Genomic DNA, 15,000 nt, shown 5'->3' with positions numbered 1-15,000 from the left:
GAAAAACGCTTGTTTTTTTTAAAACCTCAGAAAAGATTCTGCAGGAATCGCACTTACTGTAATACACAAAACACGTTGTAATTTTCGACCTATTTATGAATCGTTTTCAAATAAATGCTAGATTATCGATAGTATATGTGTACTTATGCACGCTATAGAAGCGGGCTGAAAAATCGATTATCTTATTTCCTGATCAGCATGCACACACTCACAGCCACACACACACATATGGGACACATTGATATATAGGTGAAAACAGCTCTGATTATCCCAAGACTGGTAAAATAGATTCCTTACCTCAGATCAGATGTTCTCCAAAAAGATGATTCCAATTCCTGATCGCCATTCCAAATATCGATCACGTTTATTGATCCAACGCTGGTCGAAAGACATATTCCACGCTGTTCTGATGGTGGGCGATGACTGTAATAGGCTCGGATTACATGCCTGACAAGTAAAATGTGGAATCCGGACTCTTTTTTCCCCATCCATTTCATTCAGTCCAATCCAATGGGGTGCAATACCATCCGGAGAGACAATAGGGGGCGGTATTTTCTTTGTTCGAGCTCAGACAGATCCCCACTGGTAACGTGAGGCTAGATTGATGAGAAATGAATGGAAATCGATAATAAAAAAAATAAGATAATAAGAGATTTCTCGTCGGTTGGCACTCAACAGTTGGCATGAACTAACGAGATTTCTCGTCGCTGGCACTCAAAGTGTTAACAGACAATTAACGTAGAATAAGATAAAGAATATATCAACTAAATTAGAATAGAAATACAATAGAATAGAATATAGGACAGGGCTTTACAATTGTGCAGGATTGTAGTAGAATATATACACTAAATTAGATTAAACAATTACAGTGGAATAGAATAGGGCTGTGCAATTATGCAGTATTGTGCAATACATATAATAATAGTATAAACAGTGTCATGCTCAGATGCTCACAGTTTTGAGTATGTGTGCAAATATATAGTCCAGCCCTCATTTATCAATGGTGCGTACGCACAGATATGTGCGTAAACCGTGCGTACGATCATTTCTCCTTTTAACAGTACCTGTTGTCCTTTTAACAGTACATGTTGTCCTTTTAACAGTACATGTTGTCCTTTTTAACAGTACATGTTGTCCTTTTAACAGTACCTGTTGTCCTTTTTAACAGTACCTGTTGTCCTTTTAACAGAACTTGTCGTCTGGCTTGAGAACACAACATTGTGAAAATGAATCGCTGGAAAATGGCTGAGATGTGCAGAATGACAGTTGTGCTGGAATCTTTTCGCAGGTTGGCATTGAAGAGATGCTGTCGAGGGCGTGGGACTCACAACCCAGAGTCATCAAGTTTCCAAGGAAACATCAGAGAGGCTCCTCCGCCAATAGCCTGCGGCGACAGAAGCGAGACTGGGTCATTCCGCCAATCAATGTCCCGGAAAACTCCCGAGGACCCTTCCCCCAGATGCTCGTCAGAGTGAGTGACAGTTTTCTTGTGTTGCTACGGCGACGTGCAGACATTCTGCGGTGGGTTGGAAGATATACAATGAAAAAAGAACAATTCTTGTGCGTATCTTTTCTTTACCTAGAATCAATACCCCCCACCCGCCATCCGCCACCCCCACCCCCCTTATGATCTGTCCTTTCTTTTTTTTCAACTTGGGAGGGAAAGGTGTAAGGTAGACTACCCACATATCGAGTCTAAGTACCCACTCAGAGCAGGCAAGTGAGAGCGGAGGGGAGGGGAGGATAGAACGTCTACGGAAATTACCATGAGGGCCAGAGATATTTCCATCAGGCAGGTGAAAGGCTCTCGTGTCAGCTTTGAGTCACAACGCCAGGTAATGTGTTTATAATAAAATGCTATTTCTCATACTCTCCATGCCGGTAGACTACACAAAACTATACCATATGTGACCGGGCCCAGCGGTAAGGGCCCGCGTCCACCTAGCGCATATTTAGGACCGCACGCGTCTGTTTTCAATGTATTACAATGGGGAGGGAGCGCATGCGGCCCCATGCGGCCGCCTCTAGGAAGTGCGCTGCCGTCGGCTTCTTTTTTCAGCGCCTTTATGCGGCCGCACAAGCCAGAGAGTTGAAACTGGCTGAACTTTTCTAGAGCGGTGCGCCGAGCGCATATTCAAACAACCAATCACAGCCAGTCATCTACCACTCTGCTTGTAACCTGACACCGGAGCTGCCTGCCTGTCTGGCTGTCTCCACACAGACCATTGAGATCCGCGACAAAACTAATAATAATAACTACACGAATACACTACTAAAAAGCTAATAAAAAGCAAAGGGCGAACTGTGGTGTCAGGCAATAACTATATATATAATTAATATACAATAAAGTTATTCAAATATGCTATAATATGTGCAAAACCGCGGCATGGCTGTAGATTTCTTTCTGTCATCTACAAGATGCGCGTCAAGCCAGCTCTGCCGGCGCACTCCCAGCATGTTTCACGGAGAAATATGCGCTAGGTGGACGCGGGCCCTAAGACACTCATGTCTGGAAGTCAAATCGTGAGAAAATGTATCAAATGTTTTTTGTTTGTTTTTTCTCTCGTTTTCTTTTTCCATATTGTCACCGTTTCAATGTTTAAGAACCTATTTACTGCAACAGTGAACACTTATAGTATCTCTAAATAGTAAAAACTTCTGTTTAAAATGTTTGTGACACCTAGTACTTGACTGCCAAGGTGTTAAAAATGCAGCCAAACTTTACATACAGAATGGCTGTTCTCGGTTAACATTTCTTCGGGGGTTCGGCTTCAGTAGAACTCGCCAGCAAATAATCAAAGCCTCGTTCTTCGCACACGCAAGGCTCCAGCGCTGCAGGAAGACGTGCAGGGCGGAGGACCGAAGGAGCTTGTTGGATGAGCGTGGGTGTGTTGTGTAAATCCAACACGTATGAAATATTCACAGCTAACAGTGTGGCAGTGTGCTGGAAGCAAGAGAGTCGTCCTTTACCCTGCTCGGGGATGTTGTTGTCCGTGCCGTCAGCTCTGTGGTTCCAGGGAGGCCATTCTGCTCTGTACACTCTGTGCCTCTTATCTGTCAGCCAGACAGATGTCCGGCTTTCTGCTGTCCTCCACACACACTTACACACACAGACACGTGCGCGCACACGCGCACACAAACAAACGTACACAAAGAAACAGCCACTTACACACACACAACGTACACACACGCACTCTCACACAGATACACACACACACACAACCTCACACAGATACACACACGCACCCTCACACACACACACACACACACACACACAAACAAACGTACACAAAGAAAAAGCCACTTACACACACAAACATACACACACGCACCCTCACACACCCTCACACAAAGACACACAAGCACCCTCACACATACACAAACGTACAGAAAGAAACAGCCACTTACACACAAACATACACACACATACACAAACAAACGTACACAAAGAAACAGCCACATACACACTCAAACATAAAAACATATGCACCATCACACACACACACACACACACACACGCACACACACACACACACACACACACACACACACACACACACACACACACACACACACACACACACACACACACACACACACACACACACACACAGAGACAGACAGACTCACAGACACAGTAGTCCCTTATGGCCATTTGTACCGCACAGCTTACACCGCCGGATTAGTGAAATCGCTTTTCACCGACGTGCCAGCGAGAGGGCAGATTTTCCACCCAAGCGCTAGACGCGGTCACAAACACGGTCACAAACGCGGTCACAAACACGGTCACAAACGCGGTCGCAAATGCGGTCGCAAACATGGTCACAAACACGGTCACAAACACACACTGCAGGGCCACGGACTGTCAGGGGAAGCGCAGGATCGTACCTACTGTACCTACCGGAGGAATGGACCCTCCTTTTCCCCCCTTTCACATGACGGATGGGTTGGGTTTACCGAGGCTCCCGGGGTTCATCTGTGTGTGTGGCCTGTTCAGCGGGATGGTTCTATGTGGTGCACATGTCTTTGCATGGTTTGGTGGATTATGATTAATCAATTATATCATATATCTGATCAAAATAGGTTTAATAGTAAGAGCAATTATTACAAAGTACATGTAGGTTAACCTCTTAAGCCCTAGCCATATTTTCAGAAGATTCGCCTAAAAGTACATACCCAAGTAAATGGAAGATTGCATGTCCTTGGTATCTAGGGACATCTATGGACCTCACGGAATGTATGCCCAGTGTCCCAAAATCTGAAATATTGTGTCTGTTACTATGCTTTATGCAATAGGAATACATCAAACCAACAATAAATAATATCATAGAGAAGAAGACAGTATATGGCATATTAATACAGTATATTCCACTATACAGTAGCTATATCCGCTGCGATCGATTTAGTTCTTATTTATTGCGTGTGTGTAATGCTCACAATGCCTCATTGAGTCTGGACAATAAATGTAAAAAGCTTAATTATTAATGATACAAATATTATCGTATTAACCTCTTCCACCTGTGCGGTCCATCGGCGGACCACAAATGACATCACGTCATAAATCAATCAATCATAAATCCAGACTGTTTGACAAAAGTATCGTTTTTTTTGTCAACCGTATTCAAGTATAAACATCATAACCATGTCACAAGAGCAGTTATAATGTATATTATCATCAATACGTTAGTTTACAAATAGGTTAAAGTGTTATTAGATAGATTTTCATTTAAATTTTGGTCTAGTTTAGTTCGCGAAAGTCACCATTTTGGAAAATTTGAACGTCTGGAATTGTCGTTTTTTTGTGGCCATTTTGTAGAGGACACCGACAGTATATTTCATTATCTGTTCTTATTAGGGCTGTCAAAATGAATGCTTTAACTTTGGAGATTAATTTAAATTATTTAAAGCATTAAACGTTATTCTGATCATATTTCATATTTTCGCCATGGTATTCATATTTCACTCACGGATTGTCTGATGCTGTCTGAGCCGGCACAACTCTGCAATGCTTCAATACTGCCACCTGGTGGCTGATCGGCGAGTTGCCAAACCGGATATGCCCGTTGGAGCTCGGTCCGTCCCCTAAATCCGTCCGTCCCCTAAATCTGTTTGCTCCAGTATCATCGCCCAACGCTAAGAGGAGGCTGCCGTGAGTTTCAAAGTTTTTGTTTATTATTATCCATACAAACTGCTCTGATATATATATCACCCATACTACATGAAGCATTTAACGATGATCACGGAATTATAAACGACCCCACCCCCCGTTCACCCGCGCATTATCAGTCATAACGTTTAGGACCATGTACAGTTGAAATTTTTAATATAGCGTCGATCGGTATCAAACGGCATTTGATAATCTAATATATGCATTTATGCCTATATCTCACGTTCTAGGAATTACTGCAGAAAACGATTAAAACATATGTATACTCTAGATGGTATTTTCGTATGAATGTGTGAATGAAAAAGTAAAACGTTCCTACATCCTGAACGATAGATAATCGATGTTGAATGGGCCATAGTAATGTCAATTTAGCAATACAATTAAAAAAGTTATAGCCCTGCAAAGAAGGTGAACATCTCCATCGACTTACAGTACTGGCAGAGAATGGTATAAGATGATCAAAGTGGTGGCAGGGAATGTGTTAAGTAGAAAAATGCAATTTTTTATGTAGATTAATCTAGATTAATTACAGAAAATTGTGAGATTAATTAGTAAAACAATTTGTATCTATTGACAGCACTAGTTATTATTAGGGATGTCCGATATTATCGGCCTACCGATATTATCGGCCGATATCGGCATTAAAATGTGATATCGGAAAATATCGGTATCGGTTTTCAAAATAAAAATAAAAATAAAAAAATTACATTTCTCTAACCTTTATTTACCCAGGCAAACAAGTAAGAACAAATTCTGATTTTATTTATTGTCAAAAGTATGCATAATGTTGTGTTAATTCCACAACAAGAGATATGTAATGTAATTACCTGAAATCATTAAATGTTTTGGGTATATATATATATATATATATATATATATATATATATATCGGTATCGGTTGATATCGGTATCGGAAATTAAGAGTTGGACAATATCGGTATATCGGTATCGGTAAAAAAAAGCCAATATCGAGCATCCCTAGTTATTATGCATGCCTGGTGATACTAAATCCAAATTGAACTCGGGCATTTGAAAGATAATATATGTATATATATATAAATGTGTGAATTGACTATAATAAGGTAATTTATAAGCCTGCTATTCTATATTCTATAATAATATTTCAAATTGCATTGGTCCGGATGGGAGAATTCAGTATTGTATCTACAGAACCTTCTGTTTAATCATCTTCCCTTTATTCATTTCCTTAGATTTTTTGTACACATGATCTCAAGAAGGTACTGAACGAGATCAGTAACAGTTTCTCATGTCTGGTCATTATTAGCATGGTGTAATTCACTGTCAAAGATGCAAAGAAAAATCATAATTCATATTCTCCTTTGTTTCATCACAATTTAAGCAAGCCTAGTAATAGACACTGGGAATACATACACTGAGGTCCATAGATGTCCCTAGTGTGTGTGTGTGTGTGTGTGTGTGTGTGTGTGTGTGTGTGTGTGTGTGTGTGTGTGTGTGTGTGTGTGTGTGTGTGTGTGTGTGTGTGTGTGTGTGTGTGTGTGTGTGTGTGTGTGTGTGTGTGTGTGTGTGCGTGTGCATGTGCGTGTGTGTGTGTGGCATAGTGGGTGGGTTCTGTCCGGCCGTGCACCATGGAGGGATGTGAATCACGTCGTCCAGCGGCTACTCTATCCCCCCTCGGTTCTCTCTGCTACACAACTCACAACCCTCTATCCTGACAGGCAGAGGAGGTCGAAATAAAAGCGGGGATTTAGCCCTTTATCTCCCCAGCCTCAGAAATGGCAGAGAACAACCTTTAAAGCTTACATACTTGATTGCAGGACGCGCCGCAGTTCTCCTCGCGCCATAGAAACTCTTTGACTTTTCTTCACTCAAGTTCCTTTACAAGCGGGGGTTGGGTTCGCTGGGGCTCAGAAAGGCAATTAACCTTTTGAGTGTAATTACCCATTTTGCATCCATCAAACGAGCCGTGTTAAGATCTCGGAGACTTTCCCGTCGGTGCTGTTGCCGTGATGCATGCTGTGAGGCACCGGTGAACTTACACCGTTCAGCGGGTATTTTATTAATCGCAATTTTACGATAAGACGCATTAAAATGCAGGTCGGTTTAATTGACTCTCGTCGTGACTCGTTTGCTGCCGTTAAAAGGGTGATGCACACTTTTCTTGGAAGATAGAAGACAGACTGGAACATGTGTCACGCTGCAGTAACATTTCATTATCATCGCTATCGCGGTCGTCGACCAGATCGCCAGAGGTGCTCTCCCGCACATATACCACTGTTGTAACACGTGTTCTGAGTTGCTGTCGTCTCTCTTGTCAGCTTGAACAGGTCTTGTCGTTCTCCTCTGACCTCTCTCATTAACAAGGCGTTTTCGCTTCACATAACTGCCGTTCACTGTCACTGGTAGCTGCTCGCGCGTGACAATCCCAGGAGTTCAGCGGTTTCTGAGATACTGCAAACAGCATTGTCAAAGTAATTGTGATGGTTGGTCTGAGCGACAGCAGAACCTCTTGACTGCATGTTCAAGTATCAAGTTTATTTATTCTTGTCTTTAACCCCTTAAGCTTGATGGGCCCGGTGCCGGGTTGAGATTTATTACACATCATAAATAGATCAATACGTTATGAATGAATGTTTACCAATGATTTTAAGTGTTATTAGCGACATATGAGCTTATACAAATCTTTGCACATTGCATCGGAAACCGGATCATTTAGACGCAAGGAAATGACGGCGTCATGAAATCGTTGTAGTCCTAAGAAAGAGGAGACCCAGGGCTGGATGTCGAAATTTCACAAAAACTACCCAGCTCATACCAGCTTCTGTCAAAACTGCAGCCGGCTGACATGGGAAAAAGATATTGATGTTATTTCCGTGATTATATCTCAATGGCCGAGCTATGGACATTATACAAAAGTAACTGAGATTGAGATTACTTTTGTTTTTCTACTATTAGTGTAAATGCCATAAAAATACAGTAAATTACCTTTTATCAAAATATTAACCATTAACACCTTGAGTGCCTACGACGCGAATTGTCGTTTTTTTTTTTTTATTCATGAATTCATATTTCATCTACCGAGTCTCCCGTTGGTACAGCAGACCCTCTAGGAGCTCAGATGGGAAAATACCGCCCCCTATCGTCTATCCCTGTGTAACTGCAGGCCATTCGATTAGACTGGTGGATCTGTGTGGGGGGGAGCCAACTGGCTCCATTATGCTGGCGAGGGATCTGATGATGAGGGAAGTGATCGCGAGTTGGAAAGCAGCGTGGAATATATATTTACAGCAGCCAATAATCAATCAATAAACACGATCGATATTTGGAATGGCGATCAGGAATTGGAATAATCTTTTTGGAGAACATCTGATCTAAGGTAAGGAGTCTATGTTACCAGTTTTAGGATAATCAGAGCTGTATTCACTGAGATAACAGCATGTCCCGTGTGTGTGTGTGTGTGTGTGTGTGTGTGTGTGTGTGTGTGTGTGTGTGTGTGTGTGTGTGTGTGTGTGTGTGTGTGTGTGTGTGTGTGTGTGTGTGTGTGTGTGTGTGTGTGTGTGTGTGTGTGTGTGTGTGTGTGTGTGTGTGTGTGTGTGTGTGTGTGTGTGTGTGTGTGTGATGTTGAGGAAATGAGAGAATCGATTTCTCAGCTTGCTTCTATAGCGTGCATAAGTACACATATACTATCGATAATCTAGCGTTTATTTGAAAACGATTCATAAATAGGCCGACAAATGACAACGTGTCTAGTGTATTCGAGAATATTCCAATAAATGCCGTTTATGAGGGAATCTTTCTATTTTCCGGAAATTTTCGAAGAGAACGATAGCTTTTCGAAATGCTATAAAAAGGATATGAACCGATTAAAAAACAATCCGTTTCGACAATGTTGACTGCAAACAAGTCATTGATAAGCGACGGGCAGATTATACATAATTTAAAACATAGATTATGCGTTTTTAACGCTAACATTGAAGTGGGTGGCGGCATTCAAGTGGGTAAAAAGGAAAAACACGGCCGGCATAGAAAGTGTTAAATAAAGGTTGTAATCTGTAAATGTATTTGATTTTACTGTAACTTGACAGTAAGTATTTGGCAACCATTGATGCCAGACATTTACCTTTTTCGTGCAGCTTTTTTTCTTACAGTGTGGTGTTATTCACCATTAAACATATAAAAACAAAAAAATTATAATAATAATTTATATTCTCCTTTGGTTCATTACACTTTACTCAAGCATAGTAACAGACACAATATTTCTGACATGGGGTCCATAGATGTCCCTAGATACCAGGAACATGCAAATAGCCTTGTAGAAGTGGAGACATCTTCCATTTACTACTTTTTGGCATATTTTCTGAAGATATGGCTCGGGCTTAAGAGGTTAACCTTTATTTAACCAGGCAGGTCGATTAAGAACACATTTGTATTTTCAATGACAGCCTGGAAAAAGGACAAAATGTCCCCTCGAAGGGTAACATGGAAAGATACATAATCTTTTTTTACTTAATTAAAATAGAAAAGAGAAAGACATACATACATCATAGAGGTAAGGGAAATAATTAAAACACACATCAAACAAACAACTAAATAAAATTACAACGGGGCATACTGTACATCAAATTACAGTTAAAAGGCTGGGTGACGGGGCGCCCCCAGTGGCGAACCACATGCGGCACGGCCGACCCGGGTTCCATTCCCGGAACCGTCGTTATTTGTCGAATGTCTTCCCCCCACTCTGTCTCCCGTTTCACCTCTCTCTCTCTCTCTCTCTCTCTCTCTCTCTCTCTCTCTCTCTCTCTCTCTCTCTCTCTCTCTCTCTCTCTCTCTCTCTCTCTCTCTCTCTCTCTTCTCTCTCTCTCTCTCTCTCTCTCTACTGGACTGCCCAGTAGAATAAAGCCATAAACGCTAAAAAAATATCTAAAAAAAGAAGAAAAAAAAAAGGCTGGGTGACAGTTGCAGGTGTGTGTAAACGACTCTGTGACAGAGTCCTTAAAAGTAGTGAGGCGGATCAATTTGTCCATTTTCAAAGTATTTTGCAGCTCGTTCCAAGTGCTGGGAGCAGCAAACTGGAAGGAGGATTGACCGAAGGAAGTGTTAACACGGTGGAACATCTAGCGAGATATGGTGAGCAGCTCTGGTGTTATAGGGAGTAGATGACACTTTTAACAAGTGGATCGAATAAGGAGGGGTCAGACCAAGGAGGGTAAGCCAATGAATGTATCATCGAGAGTGTAACGATGGCCAATGTGATGACACGGTGATGAGTTGCTGATTAGATATCTCCATTAACTCATAGTGGCTACTGAGTGTAGATTATGATCCGAGCTCTGTTTCAGGGAGTCCATTATCGGGAGTGATCAAGTGACATGGTGGAAGTTCCCTTTAAGTTCCCGTGAGCAAAGGTGAAATGATTACACGCGGCGGAAACTCCACTTTGCCGCTGGCCATTTTGAACCCTGACACGTGCAATTCACCCATAAAGAACCGCGGGTGGCGCTGCTCGCACGCCATTGATTTACCATTACGCTCAAATGGAAGTATGCTCCAGAGCTTCTGCCGTCAGAGGAATTCTCTCACTCCACAGATGTACGAGCAATGGGCATGGAGAGATTGAAAAACACTGCAAGTTAAATAGATACCGAGATAGATGGAGAGAGAGAGAGAGAGAGAGGGGGGAGAGAGAGAGAGAGAGAGAGAGAGAGAGAGAGAGAGAGAGAGAGAGAGAGAGAGAGAGAGAGAGAGAGAGAGAGAGAGAGAAAGATTTTTTGATTTTAGAAAAACATTTATTTACATATTTCTCATTACATTGTACAATGTGTATGTCAATACAATTAAAACAACTAACTACACATTATATCGGGCAACATATGTCCCCATCACACTTAAAACCACATGAGATCTCACAATAAAAAAAATGCTCAAATACACCTGTCCGTCTGCAACACAACAAAAAAACATTGAAGCTCCACCCAAACAAAAAAAATATCCATACTTCCATTCAACACATAATATGTCATCAAGAACAACATATGAGCAACCCAAAAGGGTCCCGTCAGTCCATTTGTATCAGTTTTTATATCCAGCTCATGAAAAAAAAAGATCCCCTTCATCAGGACCTTCCGTTCCACCGAAATAATCCTGCAACAGGTATTGTTCCCCGACGCTCCGCGCTTCAGTCCAATCGTCCAGACAGACCCTGTTGTGACAGGCCGTCCTCAGCCCCAATAAAGAAGCCACTTCCTCTGACCCGGCTACATTCACAACATCTTTCAGTGTCATTGTCCCAACTGCTTGCAGACACTGTCCAAGCCCAGGTCTACTCCCTTCCTGAATGTCCAGCCGGCCTCCACACATCAGAAGCTCCATTATCATGATAACATTATATTATCCAGTTTTTTGAGCTTCTGCACAATCTTTCTCAGTCTAAAAACTTCCTGGGAAGTGTACCCCCCCATTGTTCTTCGACCTCATTTGAGTCCTTGCTGAAAAAATAAACATCTCCAAATCTTCAAAAAAATCTTCCACTTTGACACTTCTCAATTTTTTTGTTGTGTGCAGGAACTTCTGTATCTGCCTGACTGCATAAAATTTTTTCCGTTGTGAATCAGACACTTGAGAAGCATTTGGGAACTCATCTTCCTCAACACTTGAGATGTCATCCCCCCCATTGTTTTTCAATCTCACCCCATTGTTTTTCAACTTCATCCTCGTCCATACTGGACTGAGAGGAACCTGTGTCTTCTATGACCAAACTTGTCACTCTTTTCTTATCCTGAGAGCCCACCCCCTCCATCACTTCCCACCACGCCATCCACTGTCTGACTGTGTACATTGTCCACCACATTCAAATGTTCCCCTATTACTTCACTTGTCAAATTTTTTTGATTCCTTTTTTTACCCTGACGCAGTGTTGGGCTTGGGGGGACAAAAAAAAACTCTGCTCTCCTCTGTTACCTCACCACTTGTTGAAGGGGGGGGCAGCATCTCTGATTCCCACCTCCTTACCTACACAACCACTGGTTGAGGGGGGAACAGCGTCTCCCACCCCTCCCTCCTCTGTACCTGCACCACCCGCACCACCCCCCTGTTACCCCACAGTCGCCACTAGTTGAGGGGGGGGCAGCTTCCCTCACTCCTCCCTCCTCTGTACCAAGGCTCTGCTTCGTACCTGCTACACCGGTTCTGTGGCCCTGCAGCTGGATACTATCTGCTGCGCTACTGTCGGTCTGCAAAAGGACTCTATTTACATTGCTGGCGGTCTGCAGCGGGACTCTGTTGTCGTCACTGCTCTCTGCTGCGCGCTGCAACACTCTTCCCTCCTCTGTACCACTACCTGCGCTGATCTCAGCCCCGCGCTCCTCTTGGGGCTGAGGCGGAGGTCGCCTTGCCCCTCTCCCCGCACAATCTCGGGAGATATGACCCAGTTCCCCGCATCCGAAACACTTCCCCGAATTACCAGAACTCACAAAAACCACATAATCAAACTCATCAACCTTTATCTTAAAAACCAACTCAAGCTCCTCTCCGCTGTTGTTTAGAATCATTAAAACCTGTCGCCTGTGTGAGACAACATGCTTTAAAAGCGGAGATTTACATCCCGACGACATTTTTCTTATAGGGGAAATTATCTTCCCATGTCGTGCTAGTTGACTTCTCAATAGTTCATCACTGATGAACGGCGGAACGTTGGAAATAAAGACATTTCTGCCTGGTGTGGAGAGCGGCTCTACAGAAAGAAAAGCCCCGTCAACACTTATCCCCGATTGAACCAGTGTGTGCACCTTGTCCACCGAGTCAACAAAGATCACTACTCCTTGATTCATTCTCGCAGCTGATTTAATGATTTTATGTCCAACAATACTTCCAACTGCCAAACTGCAGTCCTCTACTGATACATTAGGAACAGATATCTTAATACCATGCTTTCTACCAATTTTGGAAAAAGTCCATATTGGCGTCTGACGTCATCCAGCAGCACAGCCTGGCCGATGCGGCCAAACAAACAAAACACTCCCACTTAACCCTATACACACCAAAACACACAGCAAACCAACACTACACTTATAATACAATATCCCATAAACAAATTAACAAAATAGACAGATAAAGATAGAAAAAAACTCACTACACCTCCAACCTCTCCAATCTCTCCAATCTCATTCCCAGCATGCACCGAGAGAGAGAGAGAGAGACAGAAAGAGAGAGAGAGAGAGAGAGAGAGAGAGAGAGAGAGAGGAGGAATGGGAGATAGACCGGGGAAGACATTCGGCAAAGATCACCGGGTCCGGGAATCTAACCCGTGTCGGCCGTGTTGCACTGCAGTGCTGTATGCGGTGCGCCACTCGGGCGCGCCTGTCCATCAAAGTGTTGAAACTTGAGTGCTGCATTGTTGAGTGCAAAGCACTAATTATCGTAAACCCTATTTGAAAATATTGAGATCAAGTAGACCTAGAACAGTCTTTCAAATTTGGTCTAGTAATATAATATATATAATGCAGGACCTGTCGCAGAGGTCTTATTGGCATGCAACAACACTCAATGTTAGCGGCACACACACACCGGAACAGAGAGAGAGAGAGAGAAAAAAAGAGAAGCCGGGATAGAAACCATTTGGAGAACGCTGTAAATCTGTGAGGTGAGAGAGGCCAACATTAGTCTCAGGCCATTTGTGCTCCGTTCTCAGAAAGAGAGAGAGAAAGAGAGAGAGAGAGAGAGAGAGAGAGAGAGAGAGAGAGAGAGAGAGAGAGAGAGAGAGAGCGAGAGAGAGAGAGAGAGAGAGAGAGAGAAAAGCCGGGATTGAAGATAAGAAAGAAAGCTAGAAGCCATTTGGAGAACGCTGTAAACCTGTGAGGTGAGAGAGGCCAACATTAGTCTCAGGCCGTTTGTGACTCCGTTCTCATCTCCGCTGTCTCCTGTAGCACCTAGGACTGGGCCCAGTGAGCCAGGACTGATGGGATGCGGTCAGAATACAGGAGGGACAGGATCGCCGCCGCCGCTCCTAACCGTAACCCGACACCTGCTCCCTCTCTGACCCGGAGTCAGCGGAGAGAACACAATCCTTAGAGAGAGAAAAACTGAAGCGAGGGCTATAAATATGGGGGTGAGGCTCTACAACAGTCCTCAGGGCCAAGCAGGGATCGGAATGTGGAATTGATTGAAGTTATGAAGGCTACCGCCCACATCCAGAGAGAGAGAGAGAGAGAGAGGAGAGAGAGAGAGAGAGAGAGAGAGAGAGAGAGAGAGAGAGAGAGAGAGAGAGGATGGCAGATGGAATTCAGCATGCACGCCGAGAGAGGTTATTCTGATATTATTTGATTCCTTCATTTCAAGGACCATTCAGAGCGGAGGCAAACTTGAACCTGGATGAAAGCTTCTGTTACTTCTGGGATCTCCAACGCTGCATAATCCCAGGCCCTCTCTGTCTGTCTGCCGTGCCCAAATTAATCCATATGATCCCAGCCCGTTACATATCCCTGTTCACATTCATCCGTACAGCATCCGTGGTGAATAGGCGCGCCGGTGTAGTACTACAGCGTCGGCTCAGAAAGTCAACTTCAGTTGGCTCATTATTGCAAAAAAGCCCATACCGCCCGTTGACAGTTTCCTAAATAGTACAGTTGTACAGAAGGAGAAGAAAACAAACTGTGTAATTCTTCACCTGTGCTCACCTGCCCACGAGTCCACCCTCCCACAGCTCTGCTGATGAAATACACTGTGTCGTAGGGAGAGCGGGATGGGTTGTTTTATTGTCGACTTCTAATTCAATTTGCCGCTTGCGGCAAACCAGGATACATGTGTCTGCGTGTGGGAGAGTGTGTTGCGTGACACTGCCATGTCTGCCATGGTGCTAT

Source organism: Notolepis coatsorum (genome assembly GCF_963971535.1).
Source record: "Notolepis coatsorum genome assembly, chromosome: 6".
NCBI classification, from domain to species: domain Eukaryota; kingdom Metazoa; phylum Chordata; class Actinopteri; order Aulopiformes; family Paralepididae; genus Notolepis; species Notolepis coatsorum.
The sequence above is the reverse complement of the archived record's forward strand: the minus strand, read 5'-3'. Positions refer to the sequence as shown.